The following is an 8,142-nucleotide window of genomic DNA, read 5'->3' on the forward strand; positions in this document are numbered from 1 at the left end:
TTCAGGAGTGGCTGCGAAAGCAAGTCGATCATTTTTTAGTCTTTATCGACTCATGTAGTCTCTAAGTATCTCTTTTCACTTCAATATCTGCATCAATTAGGCAAAATCATATATATATATATATAGTGGTATCTTGTCCGGCTAAGTGTGGTATTTTTATGTGTTTGGTGTTTTCACTATAATAACTAATAGCTTCGAAATTATGTAAATGTCTCTAATCTAAGTAATTCCATACCTCGAGTCATGCGTAGTTGGTGAAGGAGACTTTGAATATCTTGAGTTAGTTAGGTCTGTCTGTTACGAGTGAAGGAGACTGAATACCTTGAGTTGTGCCCGGCGGATGAAGATGATCGTGAATACCTTAAGTTACGCCTGTCTGGTGAAAGAGATTGTGAGTTACAACTGGCTGTGACGTGTGTACACACTCGTGAATACCTTGACTCGTGCCTGACCCGTGAAGACGATTGTGGGTACCTTGATTGACGCCATGTCTTGTGAAGGAGACCGTGAATACCTTGAGTTACGCCTGTCTGTTATGGGTGAAAGAGACGGTGAACACCTTGACTCGTGCCTGACTCGTGAAGATGATCGTTGGTACCTTGAGTTACGCCTCTCTGGTGAAAGGGACTGTGAATGCCTTGATTTTCCCCTGGCAGGTGAAGATGATCGTGAACGTGAATTGTCATGTTTAACATTTTTGAGCAATGCCCGAAGAACAATTCGACCCACATAACCTAGTCATACCCAATTAGTAGTTTGATTTGCATTCTTTAACTCTACCATCAAGAAACACCGAGAAAAATGGCACGAAAATACATTTGACATCAACTCTATTTGAATAAACTGAATAGTACCAAAATGTAAACAGAGCCCTAAATACTTGTCAAGATTATAGTATAATTCACCAATGAGGAATTGGCTTTAGTAGCAAGCAAGGAAACCGATCGATCACTTTATACTCTCTTTAGTATTTACATATCCATGCATTGTCTAAGCATCTCTTTTGACTTCATTAACTGGTGAAGGAGACTGTAAACATCTCGAGTTAAGCCAGGCTGTGAAAGGTGAAGGAGACCTTGAAACGTGCCCGACGAGTGAAGGAGACCATGAATACCTTGAGTAACGCCTAGCTGTGACCAGTGGCGGGCCCAGAAAATTATGTTTCTGGGGGGGGGGGGGCGCAAAGTTAAACAGTGAAAAACGAATACTATCATCAATGACAGATTGTGGAGAGCTTCATTACTAACTTCTACCAAAATTAGTTAAAGGTCTGAATTGCTAAATAAAATTTATGTGTTGTTCAAACAGTGAATTGTTTGGATAAAAAATCTAAATATAAAAAAATTTGTATTCACATTTAAATTAAATAATGTTAGGAAATGTACATAAAAATGAAGGATGAATACGGCATAAGGGTAATATGGGGATGCAAACAACTCTATCAGAAGTTGGATAAATTTTAACAGCAAGAAAAGCGAAATCCGAATTTATAAAAGAATGTGAACAAATGAAAATTTGATAAATAATAGAAGTTGAAAAGAAAATTTGAGATGTTAATTAGATAACAAAGATAGTAGGGACAATAACAAATGGGAAATTTTAAGAGTTAATTCCTATATGGCCCCCTACTTTGTGACCAGCTTCCTTTATGGCCCCCTTTTTTTCGTAAATTCAAATATGGCCCCCTTTTTTGATGTAATTGTCCTAACTACCCTTCCTTTAAATCTTTTTTCAAAATTAAAAATAAAAATAAAATTATAATTCCACCTCATTTCCTCTCCCACCACACATCTCTCTCCATGTCAACTCTCTCTCTCCACATCACCTCTCTTTCCAACTCACCACTCCTCTCTCTCTCCAACTCACCTTCATCTTCTCCGATTAAGGTCGCCGGCCGGAAAATTTTCCGGCCGGCGACCTCAAAAAAAAAAAAAAAAAAAAATTTCCTCTTATCTCTCTCTCTCTCTAAAAGCTCCGGCGAAGGGGGTTTCCCTTCGCCGGAGCCGTGAACAGACCAGATCGGTCTGTTCACGAACAGACCTCTAATGGTCTGTTCGTGAACAGACCGATCTGGTCTGTTCACGAGCAGACCTGTACTGGCTGCTCGTGAACAGACCAGATCTGGTCTGTTCACGAGCAGCCATTACAGGTCTGCTCGTGAACAGACCAGATCTGGTCTGTTCACGAGCAGCCATTAAAGGGCTGCTCGTGAACAGACCAGATCGGTCTGTTCACGAACAGACCATTAGAGGTCTGTTCGTGAACAGACCGATCTGGTCTGTTCACGGCTCCGGCGAAGGGAAACCCCCTTCGCCGGAGCTTTTAGAGAGAGAGAGAGATGAGAGGAAAATTTTTTTTTTTTTTTTTTTTTTGAGGTCGCCGGCCGGAAAATTTTCCGGCCGGCGACCTTAACCGGAGAAGATGAAGGTGAGTTGGAGAGAGAGAGGAGTGAGTTGGAGAGAGAGAGAGGTGAGTTGGAAAGAGAGAGAGGTGAATTGGAGAGAGAGAGAGAGGTGAGTTGGAAAGAGAGATGAGGTGGAGAGAGAGAGGGGTGAGGTGGAAATAATTTTTTTTTAAATGTTTTAAATTTAGAATTAAGAAGGGTAGTAATGACATTTACTTGAAAATAGGGGGCCATATTTGAATTTACGAAAAAAAGGGGGCCATAAAGGAAGCTGGTCACAAAGTAGGGGGCCATATAGGAATTAACTCAAATTTTAAAGACGCCTATTGTAAATGGCGCCACTCTCAAGGCAAACTTGAGACAAGGTTTGTGAAGAATGGAGGCGCCTCTAAAATTCACCAAAACAAATACTCAGCCACTGTCCACGGAGCCGACTCTTGACTTGCGATATAGGATTGCAACGGCTTCGATTGTACCTTAGAATAACCCTGAAATTTTCAGACCCACATCATTTTTTAAGTCGGAGTCGTGGGACACGTGCCCCTACATGGGTCCTCCCCGGGCAGTCACGGGTGAATGAGACCTTGGATACCTTGAGGAATTGGAGAAAATCATCATCATCATATAGTAGACCCCGTTAGAATCGTACTCCTTGCAATTCTTGGTTGACTGTTTGGTTGCTTCCGAAGACGCGGAGGGGTTTTGCTACAGCGAGAACCGTTGCTTCTGCTTCTGTTGATAGCCATTGTTGACAAGAGTTTTGTTGTTTCAGATTTTGATGATCTTCTTCTTGAGGAATGGGAGAAAAAATAACTGTAACTAACAGAATAAATAGGCTAAAGATATTTGGTTATTTAACTTTTGAGTCCTTTTCCTTGAAATGCTAATATTTGAATAAGAGTCTTAAGTTTAATGCTCTTCGCACTTAGATCCTTCATTTTAACAGTTTTGGTGTGGCATTCTATTACAGTGATGCAAAAGGGTCTATCAAAGTGTAACATAACTCAGAAAGTACTTGCAAAGCATCCGTAAAAAGTTTTCCGATAATTTCTATAGAACACATAACTTAGAAAGTACTTGCAAAGCATCCGTAAAAAGTTTTCTGATAATTTCTATAGAAATGTTTTGAAAGTAGATAAAATATCATCATTGGAAGAATTTGTATCTTCGACATGGAAGTGTGGACCACAAAAGTGTCTACAAATCATTATCAATACTACAGATAGAATTCTGAAAGTGAGACTTCACTAGATAGTCTGTACATTTTACTTATAAACGAACGTAATTTAGAATTAATTTCTTTTTAGTACGCGTGCAGCTCGCTTGTAATAGTTCGAGAACTTGACTTCTTAAATCTGACTGCTTAAAACTTTGCACTAACACTTTATACACGCATATTAGTATATTACTATCGGATAGAATTGAAGTTCTAGGTTAGTGGTTAAGACTAATTTACTAAATCAACCAAGGCTTAAGAAGATTGATGAAGTCAAGCCAATGTTTGAAGTCAATATGAATGGTTGAGATCAAAATCTAACCCTAGATGGCATAGGAGTGGGACCAATTAATCAACATCCAACCGTCCATTTTTATTGGTCAATTATGGAGGCTTCTTCAATGGCTGTGAACTCCTTCAAACTTTACTCTTTTCTTCTTCTTCTTCTTCATTTCAATTTCAAGACCCCATTTTGAATCCTTAAAAGAAACCAGAGAAAACCCTAATCTCTCACTACAATGGATAGATTAGTGAGTATTGATCTAAAAGAGATTGAATTAACCTTCAAACCAAACCAAATTTGTAAATCAACCTTGAAATTGAAGAACTTAATGCATACAATGTCAGTAGCTATTTCTCTAACTACAACAAACCCTAATCTCTTCTCTTTCAATCAATCTTTCTCTCTCCTCAAACCTCTATCTTCTTCTTCATTTACCCTTTTTCTCTCTCTACCTTCTGATTTTCCACCCATTTCTTCTCCACCACATACCCTTTTTGTTCATTCATCAATCCTCCCAACTGGTAAAGCTCATGAAGATGACCTAAAAAGATTGTTTTCTAAACCTGGATCTCATATTTTCAAAGATGCAAAATTACCCATTTCTTTTGTTGGTGATTATGTTGTTAAATTCTTACTTTCCCATCCATTTAGAACCCTAGAAACTTCATTTTTACTATCTAAAGCTATTTCTAGATGTACCCAGACTCAAATTACTCATCTTTTATCTTCTGCTGTAATTAGTGGAAACCCTAGTTCTGTTTGGGCTTTAATTAAAGCTGGTGGTGATTTAAACTATAGGGATTCATTTGGGAAATCATTGTTGTTTTCTCCTGTTAATTCAGGTAATCTTGATCTTGTTAGGGTTTTAATTGAATCTGGTGTAAAAATTGATTGTTCAATTGATTGGTTTTTACATGATTCAGCAGCTATTAACAGAGTTGATTTGATGGAATTACTCTGTAATTCTGGTATTTCAATTAACTCAATTGATTCATTTGGGAGAAAACCCATTCATGTTTCAGCCATGAATGGAAATTTAGAAGCTTTAAAATTCTGTTTGAGTAAAGGTTGTGATATTGATTCAATTGATTCTAATGGATGGACTTCACTTCATTATGCAGCTTCAAAAGGAAAAACCCTAGTTTTAGAATTCTTATTAGAATCTTCTTCATATTCAAAATATGCTATTACCAAAGATGGAAAAACTCCATTTTTATTAGCTATTGATAATGGGTATTCTAATTTACTCGATTCGCTTCGATTAGACGATGATTTATATCGATCGGCGAGAATAGGAGATGTGAATGGATTGAAGAATGGTATTGAACAAGGTGTAGATAATAATGATGGGAAAGATCAAAATGGTTTGACAACTCTTCATAGAGCTTCATTGAAGGTCATATTGAGATTGTTAAGGTTTTAATTAGTAATGGAGCTCAAATTGATCTTGTTGATGATGAAGGTGAGGAAGGAAGCACCTAAGTTGCTTCATTTCTAGTCAATCATGGAGGTCTAACAAATATGAAGGATCTTTAAGGTTTGGGTTCTTTGAATTTGAAATCTTTCATGAATCAAAATGCTATTGCTTTTCCTTCAATAACAGAGTTTTTAGGGTTTTGTTGGGTTCTCATGAAGTAAGAAACTTGTAAATAGTTCATGTTAATCTTTGTATAATACGAGGGTGTAACCCGTGCCCCTAGGGCACGGACGGTATTTTCAAACGTTAGCGAGGATGTGCATTTTTCTCTTTCAGTTTGATGGTGTAAATTGACAACAAAAATAGGCAAAAAGGAGTCGCGTTTTGTTAAGTCTCCAAAAAATATAGAATGCAGTAATGCTTACATCAATGCAACAACTAAATCAACACGTTAGAAAATCTCGATTTCTGTTTACACAATTCAATTTTAGAAATCCACACACTCACAAAAACTGAGTAGCACAAAATAAAATCTAATTCTCTCAACAACAAAAAAACTCTAACTGCAATTCAAAATGAAATCTACAATTTGGAAATAGTTTTAAACTAATAAGTTCAAACATATAAACATTACAAATTAAAATACCTTCATCAAAAAAAAAAAAAAAATTAGAATACGAAACTTTTTTTAAATCTCGTTTGTCGCTTCCACAACCGTACGATCTTCTGGAAGAGGTTCTTGTGACAAATCTTCTGTGATTCCTTCATAGTCGTACAATTTCACCCTCGTAGATATACTTGTGAAGATATTGAATAGCTGAACTTCGCTCAGACGGATTCTGAGCCCCAATGAGTACTTTTGCAGGATGTTCTTTCTTTAATAAACTCATTCAGTAATCGCTAAAACAAACCCTAAGTTGAGCTGATGAGGAAGAGAACCTAATCACAAACGCAAAAATGAATAATCGGTCACAAATTCAGTAAGCTTAGAGTTTAAATATATAAAGAGAGGATTCAAACAATAAGAATGTAATCTTGAACTCAGCTAAATGTAAGTTTGAATCATTCATACAATAGAAACCCTGTAATTTGAATCATTTCAAACAACAAAATCAACAAATAGTAAGCTCATTTCAACAAATAAACGTGTAGTTGTGCATAAATTATTTTTCTATTTACTTCACAAATTTATGTCCATTTCAACAAATAATTAGTAAATGTTGGTTTTTGACAATTTGTGCTAGTAATCTTTTTTCCTCTCATTTGACTCCCTCATTTGGTACAATAGAATATTTACAATTCTCATTTTCAACGTTTTCTTATTGGACATGTATTCACAATAATTCACACATTATCCATGTAAGTCTAAAACATACATCACGCAACCAACCACCATGTAACTTGAACTTAACACTAAGTGGCAGCGATAAAAGTTAGACCTTCCTTTCAAATGAAGTCTTTAATATGTGTTACGTGCTAGAATGAGAAACGATATAAGGAGAGCAGTTGGTAGTATAATTACCTGCAAGAAAACAAAAGATAGATGAAATAACTATAGATTTTTAATAAGCGGGAGAATCATAAATGAATTTAAATGAAAAAGAAGTTACGTCGTTGTGGAAGAAAATAAGTTACTTTGAGTACAATGCTCATTGCAGCATCTCAAACAGAAACATAAGAAGAGAAAGGGAACTGGAGAGTACAACCTTACTCGAAAAACGTCTCCGGCCGTAGGTGATATGATTTTCTGATCCTGTACAATTAAAATTAGATTTTGATCGAGACAAACATTAAGCCAGATTTACTGCAAGAAGCTAGTTTAGATCAGCTTGAGAAACAATAAAGGCGGAGAAGCTCCATCAACCATGTCTACCAACTGTTCCAATACCTTAGTATCACCTTTCTTATCAAATGTGGTGGAAATAAGACATACTAAAATCTCCTCATCACATTAACAACTTTGTAGGTAAGCAAAATAAATGAGCTATAATAAGCATACTAAATCTCCACATCCATCACCAGTAATTGTCTCCCCTCAAATATAAAGAGCATAGTGAGAGGTGAGTGGTCACTTGGTGGTACATGAAATTTTAAGGAAGGGAAGAAAACAGAGACACTAACCTCTTTGCTTTGATAACATTCATTCCCTTAGATACACATTGGAGTCGTAATAAATCTATATAATAAGGGAGGAGGGTATCTTTTTCCCTCCTCCCAATGGATGAGATTTGTTCTCACAAAAGATAAAAGAAGGCTGAGATTTAATTGTTAAAGATGGATGGCTAAGATTAGTAACGGAAATCTGTTAAGGGTTGGGATCATAAGAAATAGCATATTTCAAAGATGCCATTTTCTCTTTCTCAATCCCAGCCTCCCAGGTACCCCCAAACAAGTCCTTCTCAATTCTTATCTCCTTCCTGCTCTCACCCTCCCCTTTATTCAAGTTTTCTTTGCTATTGTAGTCAGAATAGTTCCATCTCTATTCAAATCTTTATCTTCAATCTCATTCTTTCTTTAATCTGATTGAGTCTGTTATTTTGATTGTTTTCTCACTATTTCAAAGCCATCAACAACTCTTATTGTTATTCAACTTTGGGTCTGAACCATCATTGGGTTATAGGGAAAGCTACGATTTCTGTTGGATTGTACAATTTTGAGTTGATTTACATATGGGGTAAGCTACAATTTTTTGTTGAATTTGTGTCATCCTTCTTAGGGGATTTATATTTGATGAATTTAGAGTTGATTCACAGTTGGAAAGCAGTTGTAATTCTGCACTTCAAATGTTTGACGAATTGTCCCAATAAATTTTCTTATTCTTT

The 8,142-nt window shown here is 36.4% G+C and overlaps 1 pseudogene; it reads left to right on the top strand.

The window, feature by feature from the left end:
* Nucleotides 1-4,048: 4,048 nt before the first annotated feature.
* LOC147535972 (protein VAPYRIN-LIKE-like) lies at nt 4,049-5,485 on the top strand (annotated as a pseudogene).
* The last annotated feature ends 2,657 nt before the right edge of the window (nt 5,486-8,142 follow it).

The sequence above is a fragment of the Eschscholzia californica genome, unplaced genomic scaffold (genome assembly GCF_041429995.1).
Source record: "Eschscholzia californica isolate CP2 unplaced genomic scaffold, dmEscCali1.0.p SCAF_5, whole genome shotgun sequence".
In the NCBI taxonomy this organism is placed as follows: Eukaryota; Viridiplantae; Streptophyta; class Magnoliopsida; order Ranunculales; family Papaveraceae; genus Eschscholzia; species Eschscholzia californica.